This window comes from Elephas maximus, chromosome 1, assembly GCF_024166365.1.
Source record: "Elephas maximus indicus isolate mEleMax1 chromosome 1, mEleMax1 primary haplotype, whole genome shotgun sequence".
NCBI classification, from domain to species: domain Eukaryota; kingdom Metazoa; phylum Chordata; class Mammalia; order Proboscidea; family Elephantidae; genus Elephas; species Elephas maximus.
In genome coordinates this window covers 90,618,078-90,638,519 of record NC_064819.1, presented here as the reverse complement: position 1 = coordinate 90,638,519, position 20,442 = coordinate 90,618,078, and the positions used below count along the sequence as shown (strand labels likewise).

At 45.3% G+C, this 20,442-nt stretch overlaps 1 protein-coding gene and 1 long non-coding RNA gene across 10 annotated transcripts in view; one reads left to right on the top strand and one right to left on the bottom strand.

The window, feature by feature from the left end:
• Positions 1–14,651, top strand: part of LOC126074692 (HLA class I histocompatibility antigen, B alpha chain-like) — a 42,552-nt gene extending 27,901 nt beyond the window's left edge. The window contains exons 7-9 of one of the 8 annotated variants that reach the window (XR_007517069.1): positions 5,506–5,571; positions 5,785–5,894; positions 9,976–11,608. The gene's annotated coding sequence lies outside the window, so the exon portion shown is untranslated. Of the gene's footprint in view, positions 1–4,900; positions 4,922–4,943; positions 5,478–5,505; positions 5,572–5,784; positions 5,895–6,351; positions 7,757–9,975; positions 11,609–14,586 lie in introns of those variants that run through there. The other 7 variants (XR_007517092.1, XR_007517099.1, XR_007517081.1 and 4 more) reach the window with 7 other exon arrangements.
• LOC126078277 (uncharacterized) overlaps positions 10,350–20,442 on the bottom strand; it is a 36,828-nt gene continuing 26,735 nt past the window's right edge. The window contains exons 3-6 of one of the 2 annotated variants that reach the window (XR_007518022.1): positions 15,712–15,912; positions 15,276–15,385; positions 14,602–14,709; positions 10,350–10,713 (exon numbers count right to left, since the gene is read on the bottom strand). This is a non-coding gene — a long non-coding RNA (uncharacterized LOC126078277). The remainder of the gene's footprint in view (positions 10,714–14,601; positions 14,710–15,275; positions 15,386–15,711; positions 15,913–20,442) is intronic. The other variant, XR_007518014.1, reaches the window with a different exon arrangement.

The following is a 20,442-nucleotide window of genomic DNA, read 5'->3' as shown; positions in this document are numbered from 1 at the left end:
GGATTCTATTGTTTGTACAAAGTAAGTGAGAAATCAGTCTGGGGAACAGTTTCAGAGAGCAAGCATTCAGAGATTTTCTTTATGCTGAGCTGTGAACCACTTCCTAAATCTTCCACCGGGCTGCATTGCTTGGTATAGAAAAATGACATGTGTAAGGATTTATCAAACCCCCACTTTACTGCCACTTCTGTTGCAACATCAGTTGTACATCCAGCACTTCTTTCTCTGACTCTAACTGCCTGGAGCCAGGTCAGATCTCACACAAGTTAAAGGACACAGCCTCCAGACTGCCAAAGATGTCGAATGCCATCTGCAAGCTTGGGACTCCCCACATCATCCTCACTTCTGAGCCACTGACTACAAATTCTGGGTTTTCCCACTATCCCTTCAGGATGTCAGCTGCAAGCTCAGGGACCACCTCTGGGTTCTCTCACTTCTGGCCTTAGGGCTACAAACTTGGGGGGGGTCCCATCTGCCCCCTCAGAACACCAGCTACAAGCCAGGGTCCCCAGACCCCTCACTTTTGATCCCACAACTCACTTGAGTCTTATAATTTGCTAGGATGACTCACAGAACTCACAGAAATGTTATACTTATGATTACTGTCTTATTGTAGGAAAAAGTTGCAAATGAAGAGACACATAGCACAAGGTCTGGGAGGGTTCCCAACGTGAAACTTTCAAGACCCAAAAAGTGATGCACTACCTTCCCACGTGCATTGATGTCTTTCATCAACTAGGAAGCCCACGGAGCTTCAGTGTCCAGAACTTTTACTAGGGCCTCATTACACATTCATGATTGACTGAATCAGCCGATATTTCTTGAGGTCAGCTGATTATCATGAAGGGGTCTTTCTGGCCTGCCCGCCCCCACCTGAGTCGCCTAACTCTCAGGTGTGAGCTGGAGGCTTGTAGATAGCAAAGGCACCTCGATTACTCAGGAAATCCCAAGGATTTAGAGTTATCTCTCAGGAACTAAGAACCAAGACCAAATTCTTTGGGTAAAGTTAATATTAACCTCACAACATGTACCTTCCAACATCATGTTTCATAATATATGCTTTTCCTTTTCTTCTCTAGAAAAAACAACTTTTAAATGTGGTTTAAAGACCTTGGAGTTCCTGGGTGGCACAAATGGTGAAGTGCTCATGGTTAAGCACTGGGTTACTCACTGAAGGGTTGATAGTTTGAACTCACTCAGCAGCTCCACAGAAGAAAGAGCTAGTGATCTTCTTCTGTAAAGATTACAGCCTAAGAAACCCTAACGGACAGTTCTACACCGTCATGTGGGGTCACTATGAGCTGAAAATCAACTCAAGGCACCTAACAATAACAACACAGATGGGGATGATGCAGACCATGTAAGAATCTCTGGTCTACATTCTTGCTTCTAAGTGTGATCTGCAGACCAACAGCATCAGCTCCAGCCTTGTTATAAATATACAATCTCATTCTCTACTCCAGACCTTCTGAATCTTAGTGAGATTTCCAGGTGATCCCGATGCATAGAAAGTTTGGGATGCCCTGGTCTCCATGCTATCTAGATGCGGTGCCAGAACTCATCAATCTGCTCCTAGTGTGTGGTCTGGTAAAATCATTTAGTATTGGAGGGTGCAGGGATCAGTCCTTGTTCTTTTCTCTAGCTAATTGCTCCCTTGGAGATCTCATCCATTCTCAAGCCTTTAAATATAATTTCTATGGCATTGTCTCCCAAATCTGTTTCTCTAATCAGTCATTATTCCTGAATTCCAGACTCATCTATCTATCAATAACCTCACTTGCATTTCTAATTGACATCTCAGATTCAACATTTCCTAAACCACATGCCTGTGATACCCCTCCTGATATAGGCTCTATCTTAGTTATCCAGTACTGCTATAACAGAAATACCACAAGTGAATAGCTTTTAACGAAGAGAAATTTATTCTCTCACCATCTAGGAGGCTAGAAGTCCGAATTTGGGGCACCAGCTCCAGGTGAAGTTTTCTCTCTCTCTGTCGGCTCTGGGGGAAGGTCCTTGTCATCAGTCTTCCCCTGGTCTAGGAGCTTCTCCACACAGGAATCCTGGGTCCAAATGTCATGCTCTGTTCCTAGCTCTGCTTTCTTCGTGGTATGAGGTCTCCCTGTCTCCTTTATATCTCAAAAGAGATTGACTCAAGACACAACCTAATCTTGTAGATTGAGTTCTGCCTCATTAGCACAACTGTCTCTAATCTGGCCTCGTTAACTTCATACCAAAAACCCAAACCCGTTGCTGTTGAGTTGATTCCGACCCATACCCTATAGGACAGAGTAGACTTGCCCCATATAGTTTCCAAGGAGCACCTCGTGGATTCGAACTGCCAACCTTTTGGTTAGTAGCCATAGCTGTTAACCACTATGCCACCAGGGTTTCCATTAACATTACAGAGGCAGGATCTACAACACATGGGAAAATCACATCAGATGACAAAATGGTGAAAAATCACATAATACTGGGAATCATGGCCTAGCCAAGTTGACACACATTTTTTGGGGACACAATTCAATCCATAACAGGCTCCTTCCAAAGTCTTTTCCACTTCTGCTGACAGCAGCTCCATCTTCCTCTTTACACAGTCTGATATCTTGGGTGACCTCTTTGATTCTTCTCATATCCCATATTCGATCCATTAGAAAATGCTGTAAAGTTCATTCAAAATGTATCCAGAATCTAATGTCTTCATTGTTCACATGCCAGGAAAAGTAACTGAATCTCTAGGTAAAATACCACCTGAATTTCCGATCGTTTTTCCTGCTGCCTTGCTCACCCCTTGCCCCTCTTGATCCTATTCTTAGCACAGCAGCCAGAGGAGTCCACCATGTCCTCTTCTGCCCAAAAGTGTCTTGTAACTTATCTTCCAGAAGTGTCAAAACCCTTCTGTCTTAGTCATCTAGTGCTGCTATAACAGAAATGCTACAAGTGGATGGCTTTAAGAAGTAGAAATTGATTCTCTCACAGTTTAGGAGGCAAGAAGTCCAAATTCAGGGTGCCAACTCCAGGGGAAGGCTTTCTCTCTCTGTCAGCTCTGGGAAAGGTCTGTGTCATTAATCTTCCTCTGGTCTAGGAGTTTCTCAGTGCAGAGACCCTGGTTCAAAGGACCCTCTGCTTGCGGCTCTTCTTTCTTGGTTATAGTAGGTCCTTCTCCTCTCTGCTTGCTTCTCTCTGTTATATCTCAAAAGAGATTGACTCAAGATACAATCTAATCCTGCAGATTTTGTGCTGCCTCATTAACGTGACTGCCTCTAGTCCCACCTTATTAACATTATAGAATTTAGGATTTACAACACGCAGAATAATTACATCAGATCACAAAATGGTAGACAACCACACAATAGTGGAATCATGGCCTAGCCAAATTGACACACCTTTTTTGGGGATACAATCCAATCCATAACACCTTCCAATAACTGCAACAGCTATATAATCTGACTGAACCTCTGACCTCATCTCCATGACACCACTGCAGCCACACTTGTCTCCTTATTGCTCCCAAAACACAGACACACTCTTGCCGTAGTGCATTTGCACAGGACATTGCCCCTGGAAGAACTTCCCCAGACAACTTCATGATTAATTCCTTCATGTGCTTCAAATCGTTCCTCAAAGATCATCTTCACTATAAGACCTACACTGACTACTGACTTACAATATTCATCTTCCCTCTTCCCACATACTCATGCTCTGGGTCCCCTTCCCCATAGCATTTCCCACCTTCTAATGTAAATACTTTCCTTATTTACCATGCTTATAGTTTATGGTCTGTCCCTCCCTGACATAACACATGCTCCATAAGGCAGGAAATTTTAGCCTGTCTTTAGTTCACTAGAAGCCCTGGTGGTACTGTGGGTAAAGCACTTGGCTGCTAACCAAAAAATCTTCAGTTCAAACCCACTAGCTGCTCTGTGGGAGAAAGATATGGCAGCCTTGGAAATCCCATGGGGCAGTTCTACTGTGTCCTAGAGGGTCTTTATGAGTCGGAATTGATTTGATGGCAGAGTTTGGTTTGGGTTTGGGTTTAGTTCACTGAAGTTTCCCAGATGTATAGCCTGCACTCTACAAATTTTGGTTAAGTGAATAATCAGTGTAGTGTAGAGCACCTCCCTATTCTAGAAACAGTATCTTTATTAATGTCACCTCAGACCAAATGCTGTTTTGTGACAGCTACAGCACAACAGCCACTCACACTGACATGAAAGTCACATGCACTTTTTTCACCAGGGCTGATCTCCCCACCTTCCTCTCTGCTCTCTCCCAATCCCACCCACCTGTACACAATTACATGTCTTTTCAGAAAGGAACAATTCTAGGTATATCAGCCCTGTTTTCCAACCATCTGTGAATCTAAATTAGACTCTGTTTATAAATCCATGAGTTTGAACTGAAGCCAGCTCTGGGATTTCTGATGCTAAGGACATGGAGAGAGGGTAGGTGAGCAGAAGATAGAAACATAACATGAGTTTAACTAAGACAAGAAACTATCAAGTCCCTCCTCCTTGCTACTTCCATAATCTGATTCCTTAAAAAAAGCTGGGGGAAAAGATGTAAAAAACAATCCAACAGACAGCTCTAGAAGGAGGGCAAAAGCCGGACTAGTCTGAAATTTTGTCTTTCAATACCATAGACAGTCCTGTGTACAGAGACTGCCCTGGGCCTTGTGGGGAAAGTGACAGGTAAAATGACTCCTGCTGCCATTACAGACAGGGGACACTCAGACGAAAATGAGACCAAAACTCACGCACAAAAACAAGAACAGGCATACTCCTCTATAAAAACAAATACACAAAAAATAAACACACAGACCATGGGAGCTGAGAGTTTGGTCAGGTCTGAGACCAGGGTGACATGGCAACATTAGCCCTAATTGCTCACTGCTCTGCAGACAGGACAGGGCCTGGGTGATGTCTGAGTCCTTGTGATCACAGGTCCTGGTGGGAGAAGGTTCTGCTGACGGGGTAAGGACAACAGAGCAGCAAAGGTGACCCAGCTGAGGAGTGGCCATGTCAAAGCCCATGACATACTGAGCATCCACTGGGCACAGGGGTCATCCATGCTTGGCTCCTCCGTGGCATTCTCCTAGAAGAACACACTAGGCGTGGATTTCTGAGAAGTTTCCAGAACTGTGACTGCATACTCATGGCAGGAACAAGAAACAAGAATAAAGGAAATATTCAGGAACTAGACCAATCATCCTTCTAGAAGCCTGTCCTCAGCAAGGGACCTTCCCTTCTGACCTGTCACTGTTAGGAATCAGTTTCCCCATAAAAAGAATCATCAAAGTGAAAGATTTGTCCTTCATTTCCACATGTGCTTTACAAGACAGTGTTAGCACGTAGGGGGCCAGACACGGTCAAAACATGCATGGAGGGTATCTCCCAGGTACAACACAGGAGATGGGAAAACCCCTACCTAGGGCTTGAAACCCTCCAGTGGAACCAGAAAACTCAGACTCCACTGGCTTCTCTACATGAGCTCTTCTTCCTCCAGATCACAACTCCAGCAACAACAGGTCCAAGGAGAACCAGGCCAGCAATGATTCCCATGATGGGGACGGTGAGATGGGAATGTTGGTCTGGGAAGGAAGGGAAGGTTAGGGGCCCTAACCTTCAGGTCTCAGCCCTGACCCTGATAGAGGTCTCCGGAAGGGCTCCTGCTTTCCCTGAGAAGAGGCTCCACCCTCATCCCACTCCTTACCCCATCTCAGGGTGAGGGGCTCCAACAGCTCCTTATGCTGCACACGGCATTTGTATCTCTGCTCCTTTCCAGAGGGTACCGCTATGGCCACTCACTTCTGGAAGGTACCGTCTCCCGTAGGCCTGGTCTCCACAAGCTCTGTGTCTTGGGTCTGGTCCTCCCTGCAGCATGATCTCTGCCAGGTAGAAGCCCTGGGCCCAGCACCTCAGACTGACCTCACTGTCAGAGATAGGGTGGTGGGTCTTTGGGGGGTCTGAGAGGGAGAGTCAGAAAATTGAGGCACTTTCCATCTTCTCCTATGGGCCACTTGAGCAGGGGCCATGTGATCATTCTGAGAGTGGACAGGACAATGGGGGTGGGGGAGGAAGTGCCAAACCCAGACACCAGCCTGGACCCAGGAATCTGGAATAGTCTCCTATTCCTTGGAAAGTTCTTGAATCAGTGGTAGGCTCCAGGTCTCTGAAGGGGAAAACTGAGACTCCTGGTCCTGACCTGGGTGGAGGCTGAGATTCAGAAATGCTGGAGTCAAGACCTCCAAAGAGGTTGGGTGTTAGTAAGAGAACAAGGCCTGAGAGAGATGTCCCCTGTGGTGCCCAAGGCCACTGCCAGAGGCAAAGTAATGCCGATTGGTTATTTCAGGAACCTTCTCCATTTTCATCCCCAAAAAAGACTGGATCCCTTATTGTGCCTCAGAAGAGAAACGTCTCTGGAAACCTGGGTGGCTCTTCCCATTCTCGATCCATGGGAAAGGAGTATTCTGACATCTACCTCCTTCTCCTCCCCTACTTTTGGGACACCAGCTGAGGGAACTGCCCCTGCCCAAGGGAAGATGGGGAGACCGCCATCGTACCTACCCGCTACAGGGTCTCCTTCCCCTTTGCCAGGTACCTGACGAGCCACTTCATACACTCCCCCTCTAGGAAGACCCTGTAGAGCTAGGCCACACCGGCCTTCTCGCACTTGCACTTCGAGACCTGAGCAGCCTCATCCGCTGCAATCCAGGAGCACAGGTCCTCCTTCAGGTTCAGTGCGAAGTAATCAGCGCAGTCCTGGGCATGCTGCTCAGACAACAGGAGGCGCTATTCCAAACCACATGGAAACCATAAACAATGTAAATAGTGAGAGATCCTGGCCCCCGCCCCCCGCCCCCCTAAGTCTCCGAAGGGCGGGTGATCGGTCAGAGCCGGTTTGGGTCTAAATTGAAAAGGAAACCAGAGCTCTTCCCGGGTCAAAGGGCCGGTTGGGTCTGCGGCCTAGGGGTGAAACTCTGGAGACTCGGGGCGACCACAGCCGGTCCATGGAGGACTCGAGGACTTGGAGACTCATCATCTGCGACCCGGGTCCAACGTCAATCACCGGCCTCCCTCTGGTTGTAGTTGCTGCGCCGGATCTGTAGGTTCCCTGGGAAAGACTGTGCGATGCCCTTGGCGATTCGTGTCTCCCAGTCCCAATACTCCCAGCTCCTCCTGCTCCATCCATAGTACCCTCAGCTCCATCCTCAGATTTGCGGAGTCGCCATTGAACCGCACCAACTGTGTGTAGTCCACCTAGCCGAGATGAAGCGGGGCTCACCCTTGTTGACCCATCTTTCATTGACTCCCAGTCCTTCGGGTAGTTATGTATGACTGCGCACCCCACGCAATGTCCCAGAATATTTTATGATTGGAGGCCGCTAGGCTCAGAGCTCAGGAGGCCATCAAGGGGCTGTGTGACCTAACTGCCCAAACCACACTAAGGGCCATTCATCCAGAGTATATTTCAAGGCTTCCAGTGAATTAGGAAATCTTAAAGACACTGGAGAAAATGTAGAGGGAAGACCCTGATGATAAGGAGCTTGCATATATGATGGTGATGGGCATTACAAAGATAAATGTGAAATCACTACTGAACTAAGTGCTGAGAGGGAAAACTTCATGATATCATGAAAGCAGATAACCAGGAGATTGAACAGGTCCCCTACCACTATCATCAGTAATATCTAAAAGATACAAGAAAATATATGACATTCATGAAACAATAACAGAATTATGTACAATTACACCCAAACAGAATACAAGAAAGAGCTCTTGGAAATTAAAAATATGGTTATAGAAATGAATAATTCAATGGATTAATTAGAAGATAAAAACTGTACTCCCACAAAGTAGTACAAGTGGAAAAGTGAAGGCAAACAGGAGAGAAAAATTACAAGAACATTATGCTATCTGTGTGGCAATGAATTAGTAAATTGGCCTTTTGTTCTTGGTTTGTGAGAGATAATCCTTGGGGGTTTTTCTGGGTAACAAAGGTACCTTTATTATGTAAAATCTCCCAACAGAACCTGAGAATGTGTGCAAATGAGTGGGGGCATGATTAGCTAACCTGCATGATTAGCTAACCTCCGGAAGAGAGTAGGGCATGATGCAATCAATTGTGTACATTCAATGATTCAATCAGTCATGACTATGCAAAGAAGCCAATACTAGGGTTTGCACAAGGAGTTTGGGGTGGGAGCTTCCTGGATTGGAGAGAACATCTGATCTCTCGGGAGGGTAGTGCATCCCTGGGAACAATGGAGGGATTCCTTCATTTGCATCCTTTCTGTTTATAATAAATGAAGAACTGTAAGTGTAGATGCTCTCCATGAATTCTCTGAGCTCTTCAGTAAATTAAGGAACCTACAGCAGGCAGTGTGGGCCAGCAGGGGCTGGGATCTGCCTATTTGACAGTCAGAAAAACTGAGACCTTCTAACTTGTGAATTCTGACTTAGCTCACAGTGACTAATTCAGAGCAGGGCTGCACAGGCAGTCGATCTGAAAGATGATGCCCTTTAACTTGTAAGGTCTGACCTAACTCTGGGTGGTTAGGGTCAGAGAGAGAAAGTGCCACGTGGGTGCCTGGCAACAACAATAATGGGGAAATGAGAAGGCGAAGACTGGATCCATTTCCATGTAGGAATATGATGTATGCTGATCCCTACCGGGCAGTTAGCAGTGAATGTGGGATTTACCCACCTTGCCCCTTTAGAAATGCACTATCAGTCAAGGAATTACAACAACCTAATAATATAATAATATAAGTGCAACCCTGGTGGCATAGTGGTTAAGAGCTATGGTCAGCAGTTTGAATCCACCAGACGCTCCTTGGAAACTCTATGGGGCAGTTCTACTCAGTCCTATAGAGTCGCCTTGAGTCGGAATCGACTCCACAGCAGTGGGTTTTTTGGGTTTAAGAATATAAGTTTCAAAAAGAATGGAGAATCCATGCCCCACACTCACACATAAAAAAACAATTAAAAATGGATCAAGGATCTAAATGTGAAAACTAAAACCATAAAATTCCTAGAAGAAAATATTGCTGTTGTGGAAGCTGGTAAGTCCCATACTCTGTAGGTCAGGCATCAGCTGGAGGCGTCTTCTGACTCACATGGTTGCAGGGGGTGGAGAACCCAGAACTGGCAGGTCAGACAGCATGCTGCTAGCTCACAGGGCTGTAGAAGCCAGAGAGTCCGAAAGTGGGCAGGCAAGATGTGCAGTGTAATGGATCGCTCTTCTGTGGCCTTTCTAGTCATGGTCTTGGCTAGATTGGGTGAGACTGTGTGATAGGGTAATTATGTCCACCAAAGGGATTGGTCAGTTTTGCCATCCTGCTGGGCTTGTAATGAGCCATCCCAGAGGTGGAAGAGAGAGAATCCTACCACTGCCAGGGAAGAACAGCCAGTAGCCAGTGTGTCCTTTGGACCTGGGATCCCTGCGCTGGGAGGCTCCTGGGATGAGTAGACAGAGAGAGAGTGAGCTGTGACTCTGAAGATAGTGAGAAGCAGTGGCAGGGTAGACCCAGCAGCAGAGACCTGTCAGCAGCAGACTGCATGGTGGGCTTCCTGTCCCATTGAGAGAGAAAGCTGAGTGCCTTTAGGCAGAGGCCTAGGGCCAGGGAGAGGTATGCCTGCAAGCATGGCTGGGAAGAGGCTGTCTTAACGGAAGAACTATATATTGAGTGTTCCTGAGCCTGAAGAGTAACTGTTACTTCCCTAATAAACCCTATAATTGTGAGTATGGGCTGTGAGCTCTGTATGGCCATTGCAACGAATTATCAAACCCAGGAGAGAAGTAGAGAGTCCCGTGGGAGAGACGGTTGGTGTCAGAATTGGTAAAGATGGTGGAGAGAGGAGGCATGTCTGACCCCTGCCCCATAGGAATCAGCCTTGGGCTATTGATCTCGATTCTCCTTTCCCCTTGTGAAGTAAGAAGAGGTCAGACACTGCTCTCATGTCATTTTTACAGACGACAAGCTGCTGGCTCAAGTCCCAAGAACTGCAGGTCAGATGATGACCAGCCAGAAACAGGACCCAGAGCACCATAACTTTGTTCATCAGAGGACTTTATCAATAAAATGAAGAGACAACCTACAGATAGGAAGAAAATTTAGGGGAACCATGTATCTGATAAGGGTCTAATATCATATATATATATGTGTGTGTGTGTGTAAACACTTCTATAGCTTAACAAAAGACAAACCAATCAAAAAATGGGCAAAGGACTTGGACTGACATTTCACCAAAGAGAATACTCAAATGACAAACAAGCACATGAAAATGTTACTGCAATTGCAAGAGTTAGAGCCGCCTGCCGCAAATAGCCAATTCTTGAGACAAGGGTGAGGTGGGTAGCAAGAGCTTTATTAGATACACAGGTATATGGAGACAGAGGGGAATGATCTCCTCCTAAAGTTGTCTGTCTCACCAGATTACCTATCAGCTCGGGTTTTTAAGGGAAAAGGGGGCATAAGTTTTAGGGACTTGTGGAATGTGCACTCTCTTTCTTCTGTTTGGTTTCGGTGGTCCTATCTCAAACATGTTGATCTTTTCCTGCCATTATCCCAACAGCTCAGCGGGTAGCTGGCGCCATCCTTCGTCTTATTCGTCAATAATACTTGTTTTCCACAGTCTTAGAGGAAACATTGGTTAACACTTAACCATTTGGGGAGCTAACATCAGGATCTTACTTGGAGGCAGGGATGGGCTAGGGGAGAGAAAGGAGAAAGAAGGAAAAAAGAATTGCGTCAGGTAAGGTTCAAGATATGGCTGAGCATCCTGTTTCAAAAAGATTCTCAATGTCCTTAGCCATTAAAGAGACGCAAATCAAAAATCACAATGAGATACTTCCTCACCCATTAGAATGACAATAACAAAAACAAAACAGAAAGTAACAAGTGTTGCCGAGGATGTGAGAAACTAACCCTCATTTATGGTTGATGAGAACGTAGAATGGTACAGCTACTGTGGAAAACAGTCTGGCTGTTCCTAAAAAAGTTGCAGAGAGCTGCCAATGTCCAGCAATCCCAATCCTAAGTATATACCCAGTGGAAGTGAAGGTAGTAATACAAACAGAAAACTATATACCAGTATTCATTGCAGCACTGTTCACAATAGCCAAAAGGTGGAAACAGCTGACATGTCTGTGACCCCAATACCCCCCAGCGTATTTTCTCCTTTTTCAAAATGGCCAACTGAGAGCTTAACGTAACAAAATATTATATAATGTAACAAAGGCTATGATAAACCTCTAAGTTGTTCTTCCTCTGCCTGCCTCCTTCACATACCTCTGTTAATGACCAAATGTTAATGACTTTGTTCCTTGTTTTAAAACTGATGCAAATAAACTTTTCTTCTGTCCGGTCTACCTGTGGCATACAAACCCCACAGGAAAGTTGGAGCCCAGGTATCAGATATGTATATCTTTAGCCTAATAAAGAAATGTCTGGCAGGGGACTACGAAGACACTTGTAACCCTTGTAAGATTCTATATAAGCTCTAATGTAAAACTGCTCTTTGGGACTCCACAGAGGCAGCCTGTGTTGCTGCTGGGTCCCTGGTGATGTATGCATCTCCTTAATAAACTTTCTCACTCTTTCTGACTTGGAGTATGTTTCATTGGCTGGACTGCTCCAGGGCACGGACCCTAATCGGGTAACGTGCCCATCAACAGATGAATGGATAAACAAATTGTGGTATAGTATACATATAATAGAATATTACTTACAAAGAGAAATGAAGTCCTGATGCATGCTATGACACAGATGAACCTTGAAACTGTTATGCTGAGCAAAATTAGTCACAAAAGGACTAATATGAAATAAGCAAATATGTACAAACCAAAAACCAAAAATTATGAGTGGTTACCAGGGGTGGGAGGAAGCGGAAAAAAGGAATTTATTTTTAAAAATCCTAAAAAGCAAAGATGTCACTTGATGTCTAAGTTGTGCGTGACTCAAGCCATGGTGTTTTGAATCACCTCATATGCATGCGAAAGCTGGACAAAGAAAAAAAGCAAGACTGAAGAAGAAATGATACATTTGAATTGCGATGTTGGTGAAGAATATTGAATATAACATGGACTACCAGAAGAACAAACGAATCAGTCTTGGAGGAAGTACAGCCAGAATATTCCTTAGAAGTGAGGATGGCGAGACTTTAGACATTTCTTGCGGGGGGGGGGGTGGGGTGGGGCGGGGAACGATCGCTGGAAAAAGACTCGGCTAATGCTTTTTTTTTGGTAAAGTAGAGGGTAAGTGAAAAAGAGCTAGACTCTCACTGAGATGGGTTGACAAGGCGGCTGCAACAATGTGCTCAAACATAACGGCGGAAGACTGGGCAACCTCTGTTGTGCATAATGAGGTTGCTGTGAGTCAGACAGCACCTAACAACAAGCCTTGGTTTTCAGCCTACACACTGAGGATAATAAGCCCCCATTTTACGAGGTTGTTAGGTTGTGACAGGATGGTGTTCACTGACCCTCTAATCCCTTCCACCCCTCCCCTCACTCAGTGGAGATGGGGCTTTCTGTACAAAATCAATCAGTGTTGTGCTGTGAATGACAATCTGTATCAGCCCCTGAGAGGATACTTTGTCCTGAAGGGAATGGCTCTGAGGAACATGAAGATCCAGGCAGATGGGCTTTGCCATGCCCTGTGCAAGCACTAGGTGAAGCAGTAGAATAAAGCTGAAAATTTGGGGTTAGGGGTAGATGAGGAAAAGGGATGGAGACTAAGGAAGAGGGGACACCTGGGTGCCCATGTGAGGTGCAACGAGCACTCCTGACAGTTAAAGGCAGGGAAACAGTATAGGGATGCCTAAACTACCCTCTGAACTGTGAGTGTATTCCTGACCAGCCAGGAGTCCCCAGCTCTAAATGGGGAATCTAATCCGAGCTCTTCCCTACATTAAGCTATTTCTCCTCCAACACACACTCTCTGGGTATGGATGAACCTGAAGAAAACTGGCTCTCACAAGGACTTGCAGCTGCCATTCATGTCACCTAAGTGGTCCAAAATGGGAAGGAACTGATGCTGTCTGTCCATCCATCCACTGTGGGTGTGGGCTGGGCTGTGTAAGGGTGATATGAGATCAGGAGTGTGAAGCACAGAGTTTGTAATATGGCAGATGTACAATGACTGTTCCCTTTCTTCTAAAGACAAAACACTGACAGTAAATGGCTTAAGCCTTGGAATCACACAGACCTGGGCACACACCCCTCTCCTCCATCAATTTCCCGCTCTACTGGCTCTTATATTCCTGCATACAGACGCACTGTTAAATCTCCCATTAAGACAAACAAAACTAAATAAATCAAAGCAAAGTCCTATAAAAATCCATCACCTCATCCCACGTCTCTTTCAGGTTACTGTCCCATTTCTATGCACTCCTTATACTACCATCCTGAGTCTATTCTCTCACCTACCATATTGTCTTCTAAAAATGTTGAGTTTTTATTTTTACCAAATGAATATATGCACATAGTTTAGAAAGTCAAATACTTCTACAAGGGTTGTTTTGAAGACAGCCATCCTCAATCTTCCATGCACTCCATTTCCTGAACTCCAGGGGAGTAACCACTTTTAATTCTTTTAGTTGATTCTCTTAGTGTTATCGCTATTCTTCTAAATAATAAACTTATACTGCTCGTTCTTTGTTTTTTCAGTTTTATGGGTCATCTATAATTGATTACCTCTCCTTCACACACCCCCACCCTCCCAACATAGTTATGTTATACTTTTGGTTAGCTCAGTGTTCAGTGTTTATATTATTGTTATTCAGTGCCCTTGAGTTGATTCCTACTCATAGTGATCCCATAGGACAGAGTAGAACTGCCCTGTAGGGTTTCCAAGGATGTAATCTTTATGAAAGTCATTGCCACATCTTTCTCCTGTGGAGCCACTGGCGGGCTCTGATTTAGGAAATAATACTGGAGTCATTATTCCCTGTCCTTGAGCAAAGAGAATGTGACCCAGCTGGAGCTGGGCTCACAAGGACTGACAAGGGCCAAAAGAGCTCACAAGGACTCATCAACTGGGCCCTGAGGCATAAAGACAATAGATAGAATAATCTCGGAAAATATCTTTTAGGGAACTTTTCACATAAGCCAGAACACAAAAGACTTTCCACTCTTATCTTTTTCTATTAACATTTAGTAAATTGAAATTTGTTGGACCAATGAAAACCCTCCTGACTGTTGCTGAAACCTGCACCAATGATCGTTAAGAAACACAATTCAAAATGTAAGATCACAGTTTCTAGCCAATCTGTGAAAAGGTGAAGCTTTCAGTGGTTTTGCCCATTTGTAATGTTAATATATACTGATGACTGTAATCTTCCTCAGACTCAGGGAGACATGGCTGGGGCAGCATGCTTGTCCGTTTTCCCATTCTTGTTTATTCTGTAATAGTCTCTGGACTTGGACAGATGTGTCTGTGACAGCAGGCTTGTTGCTTTTCCCATTCTTGTTTATTCTGTAATGCTCCTTGGAGTCGGGCAGACATTAACTCTGGCAGCATGCTTGTCCACTTCTCACTTTCTTTTTGCTTTACTGAACTCTGATGTTTTTTCCCCTACAAAGGTTCAAACCACTGACCTCTTGGTTAGCAGCCCAGCACTTAACCATTGCGCAACCACGGCTTGTTTACATTCTTGGCCTAGTTCTCCTTGTGGTCGTTGGAGCTGTGGTGGCTGGAGCTGTGATCTGGAGGAAGAAGAGCTCAGGTAGGGAAAGGGGTACGCTCTGAGGTTTTTTTTGTCCCACTGCCGAGTTTCAAACCCCAGGTGGGAGCTTGCCTGCCTTTTGCCTTTACTGTGAAGCACTATCCACACACCTGTACATACCCAGTCTGGGGCCCTGTGTGCTAACACTTACTCTTTTGTAAAGCATATGTGAACATGAAGACAGATTTTTTACCTTGATGGTTCTGGTGATGGGACCTGATCCCCACAGTCGCAGGACAGAGATGAAGCTCCCTGTTGAGGACAGAGCTCTAGGAGGGTGATAGGTCCAGTCCCTGCACGTCTCTTATTCTGGTTTCCTAATCCTGCCCTGGGTTTAGGAGTCCAGGACTAGCTGACTTCTCTAGGACCTCATGGTCCTGCATCCTCCCCAGTCTCTGAAAGAACATTTTCTTCCCACAGGTGGACAAGGAGGGAACTATGCTCAGGCTGCAAGTAAGTATGGAGGCATGTGATCCCTGAGACCCTTGGGATAGATGGGAGCCCATAGGGAGCTCACCCACCCCATAATTCTTCCTTTAGTCTCACCTCCTCCTGTGGGCTCTGACCAGATCCTGTTATTGTTCTTCTCCAGGCAGTGGCAGTACCCAGGATTCTGATGTGTCTCTCATGGCTTCTAAAGGTGAGACCCTGGGGGCCTGACATGGGGGAGGGGTTGGGGCAGAGGCGACATGACTTGGTTATGGGAATTCTTTTTATTTGGGCATTTTGAATATGTGGTGGGCTGTTCAGTGTATCAACACTTAACGATGACTGACCCAAATTTTTCATGATTACTTTCTTCTGTAGCGTGAGACTGCTGCCTTGTGTGGGACTGAGTAATACAAGATTTGTTCACCCACCACTTGAAGACCCCTGACGTCTCTTTCTGGGACTGAATGTGTTTGCGTTCCTATCAGTATAATGTGAGGACATGGAGAGACCAGCCCCGCCCCACCCACCAGGATGCCCTCCCCACACTGACCTGTGTCCCTTGTTGATCAACATTCCTGTTCCAGCAGAGGCAGGGCTGGGAAATCCCCAACCCTATTGTAACTTCCTGTTGCTCTGAGTGGCAGTGTCACACTTCCTTGTTGAAAATGAAAATCTGGGTATTATTATTTTTTTTTCTTCAAAATTTTGCCATAAGGTATGGTTGATAAGGAAGTTAAAGGAGAAGAAAATTCTGAAAATTTAAGAAAGGCAATAAATGAAGACTTGAGAACCAGAATCCTGTGTTTGCTGTGTCAAGTCTGTCGCAGGCAGGACAGGAGAAGGCCATGGAGTAGCTGAATGTGGATGGGGCCTGTGCCCAGTAGGTGCTCAGTGTGCCTGGGCTGGTTACCTCTTGGCTGGGTCATCTTCACTGCTCTGTTGTCCTTGTTCCCTTAGAAGTACCATATCCCACCAGGATCCGTGGTAACAGGGACTCAGACATCGCCCATGTCTTGTCCTGTCTGCAAAGCAGCAGGTGGCAAGGGCTAATGTTGCCGTGTCAGCCTGGGCTCAGACCTGGCCCAGCTCTGAGCTGCCATGGTTAGTGTATTCATTTGTTGTGTCTTTGTTTTTATGGACAAGTGCACCTGTTCTCGTTTTTGTGCATGAGCTCTGGTCTCGTTTTCCTCTAAGTGTCCCCTGGCTCTAACAGCAGCGGAGCCCATTTACCTGTCATTGTCCCCACAAAGATTGTCCTGTCTGCAGGACCCTGGATAGTGAGGACTCTGTGTGGTTGATCAGCCTGGGCGCAGGCCTGGCCCAGCCCTCAGCCATCATCATTGTGTGGTTATTTTTGTGACTTGTTTGTTGTAGAGGATTATGCCTGTTCTTGTTCTTGTGCACAAGTTCTTGTTCTTGATCCCATCCTTTTCTGGGTATCCCCACCTCTGACAGCACCGGGAGTTGTTTTCTTGTCATTGTCCCCACAAGGCCCAGGGTGGCCCCTACGCACAGGAGTCTCTGTAGTATTCAGAAATGAATTTTCCAACTAGTCCAGCTCTTGTCCACCTTCTAGGACTGTTCCTGGCTGGATTATTCTTCCCACTTCCCCCAACCTTTTTTAAAGAACCAGATTCTGGAATTAGCAGAGGGGAGGGATCTGATAGTTTCTCATCTTAGATAAGTTCCTGCTTTGTTTCCATCCTCTACTCACCCACCTTTTCTCCCTGCTCTTAGCTCTAAAATCCTAGCACTGGCTCTTTCCAAACTGATGGCTATCTAAAGTAGACTCTCATTTACATTCACAGTTAATTGGAAAATAGGGCCCATAAGCTTCGGATTCTTCTTTTCTGAAGATGGAAATAAAATTGTGTGCTGTTGTGAGCAGGAGGGGAGGGTGTGGAAGGGAGGAAGGGAGGGAGAGCAGCACTTGTGAGAAAAGTCCTGGCGGCATTAACGCCAATGTGAATGGATGTTGTGTTGTAGCTCCCACAAAACAGCATTTAGTCTGAGGCTACATTGATAAAGACACTGTCTTTAGAATAGGGAGGTGCTCTGCACTACAGGATCATTCATTCTACTGATATTTATTGAGTGCAGGCTACGTAACACATTATTTTTGCATCTGGGAAACATCAGTGAACTAAAAATGCAAAAATTGTCAGCCTTATGGATCATGTGTTCTAGTGGGGAGAGACAGGCTATTGACTATGAACACAGAAGTAAGGAAAGTGTTTATGTTAGAAGGCAGTAAGTGCAGTAGAGAAGGGGACCCAGAGTGTGGGTGTGTAGGGAGAGGGAAGATGGCTGTGGTAACTTGGGCGATCAGTGTAGGCCTCCTTGAGAAGGTGACCTTTGAGGAAAAATTTGAAAGACATGAAGGAATTAGCCATGAGGATGTCTGGGGAAGCTCTTTCCATGCTGGGGGAATATTCAGTGCAGACACACTAGGGCAGGAGGGTGTCTGTGTTCTGAGAGCAGCAAGGAGGCCAATATGACTACAGCAGAATCATTGAGATGAAGTCAGAGGTACAACCAGACCATGTAGGCCCTGAGGATATTGGAAGAATTTTTGGCTTTTCCTTGAGTGAGATGAGTTACAAGACAGTTTTGAGCAAAAGAGACATGGTACAAATTCTCTTTTAAAAGAATCACTCTGGCTGCTGTGCTGACAAGAGTTGAGAGTGGTGAGCAAGTCAATAGGGAAAACCGAGAAATTTGGGTAGAATTCCAGCTACAGATATTGGTGGCTTCAACCCAGGTGTGAGCAGTGGAAATAGTGGAACATGTTGGGATTCTTGATACATGTCAAAGATGGAATTTAAGGACTTCCTAATGGATTAAATTTGGGATATGAGAGAAAGAGAGGAGTCAAGGAGGACAGCAAACATTTTGGACTGTGCAAATAGCAAAATGGAGCTGCTGTCAGCAGAGATGGGGAAGACTCTGGAAGGAGCCTCTTTGAGGGTGGGACATCACAGGCTATCTCAGTTTCAGAATCTGAGATAGACATACAAGTGAGGTTGTCAAGTTGGCAATTAGATACACTAGTCTGGAGTTAAGGAGAAATGTCTGGGCTGGAGAAATAGATTCAGGAGGTGATGCCACATCAGAGATATTTAAAGCCTTGAGATGGATGAGGTCACCAAGGGAGTGATTAGCTAAGGGGGAGAAAGGAAAAAGGACTGAACCCTGGACCCTCCAATGCTCACTGATCTGATCAGCCTACACACCAAGAGCAGAGTGCACAGTTCTGGAACCACACCCAGAAAGTACACAGACCAGGGAGTCTTAACGTTTACTATACACAGGAATCACCTGGAAATCTTGCCAAAGTGCATTCCGCACAGTCCCAGCTTCTTTGTGTCACCACATCCAGAGTCAGAGTCTGTCATGTGGCCATCTGACTGGTGAAGCCTCAGCCCCATGCCCATGTCCAACTGCACAAATCTTTGGGAAAGTGAATTTTCCTCTTTTATGGAAGGAGGTGGTGTTCGCCTCCTACCAAGACTCTTTAAGTGTGGAATTCTCCTAATGTTGGAAGATGATGCTGGAGGGTGGGAGGATCGGGAATGGAGAAAGAATGACAAATGGCAATTCCTGAATCAGTGTTCTGAGACTAGAACTTGATCTTGTACATTGCAGGTATTCGATGGTATTGGTCGGATGAATGAGTGGCTAATAAATGACATCTTTTCACTTATTCCCTTGATGGTCTGTTATGGGATCCTGCTTTTGTCTACTCTGGTTTGTATACACAAATATGGGGTGTGGTATTGTGGCCTGGTGAAATGATTACCCAAACATTTCCTGTCTTTGTCTCCTAAAAAAAAAAAAAAAAAAAATTTTTTTTTTTTTTTTACTAGGATTAAAAACCCAGGCTTATAAGACTTCAGAGGATCTGTGTCTGTGTGTGACCTGACATTTTATGGTAACTTTTATAGTTCCTTGTACATGCACTATTTCTGGGGAGAGGATCCATAATATTTATCAGTTTTTATGAGATCCCTGCAAAAGTTTAAAAAACAATCCTAATTTAGACACCGTGTTACTTAGTCTGGTCCATGAACAGCTGGTCACAAACTGTTTTTTGCAGCACCAGTGACGTGCTATAAATGCTCATCTTTTGCTTGGCTGTCACCAGTCTGGGACAAGATAAGGCAGAGGTTTACTTGCTTCTCACTCTCAATTTCTGTCTGTACCTCCTCGTGAGCTGGTAACAAACAGTTCACAGAGCAGTGCTGGTACACAGACCACCTTTTGAACAGCTCTGGTCTGGATGGGTTTGTATTCTAGCACCAGGTAAAAAGCAGGAATCAATCAATAGGTAACGTGGATTTCTACCACCTTTCTGTCAGTTTGTCATTCTGTGGTAGCTTGCGTGTAGCTGTCATTCTGGAAGCTATGCTACCGGTACTTCAAATACCAGCAGGGTCACCCATGGTGGACAGGTTTCAGAAGAGCTTCCGGACTAAGACAGATTAGGAAGAAAGGCCGGGTGATCTACTTCCAAAAATTAGCCCATGAAAACCCCGTGGATCACAACAGAACATTGTCTTACCACCAACAATCGTGAAGATGGCTCAGGACCGAGCAATGTTTTTTTATTATACACGCTATGAGCTGGAGCAGACTCAACAGCAACCAACAACAACAACAGGGATTCCATTTCTGGTATGTGGTCGACTAGGTTTTAAGGGTCCCTGTTTCACTGAAAACAACTAAAAATAGCAGATAAAGTATTAAGAAGAACAAGCAAGACACTAATCATTTAGGCCAAAGCATATATGTGGGCAGGAATCCAGAGAGAAAAGTTGTTTTTATCCTGAGGGCATTTGCCAACTCTGGGAAATCAGCTCGTAGGAGACACCTCCACCCTGGAAGATCTGGGAAACCCAAGATTCATATCCCCAGAGTAAAAAGAAGTAAAAATCACCAGAGTAAAAATCCAAAAGGGTTACAGGGAACAGTGCAGAGATGGGAACAGTGACCGTTCCCACCACCCACACAGGAAAACCTCATAATTCAGTGGGCACTGGGTAAAGTATTCAGGAAAGTCTGTGTCAGTAGTGGGAATAATTAGCGCTGGACTAAACACTGCTCTGGCTTCACCTGTTGTTAGTGTTGTTAGCTGCTGTCAAGTCAGCCCAACTCATGGCAACCCCACGTACAATGGAATGAAATACTTCCCAGTCCTGCACTACCCCCATGATCAGTTGTGGATGGGACTGTTGTGATCCATAGGGTTTTAATTGGCTGATTTTTGGAAGTGGATCACCAG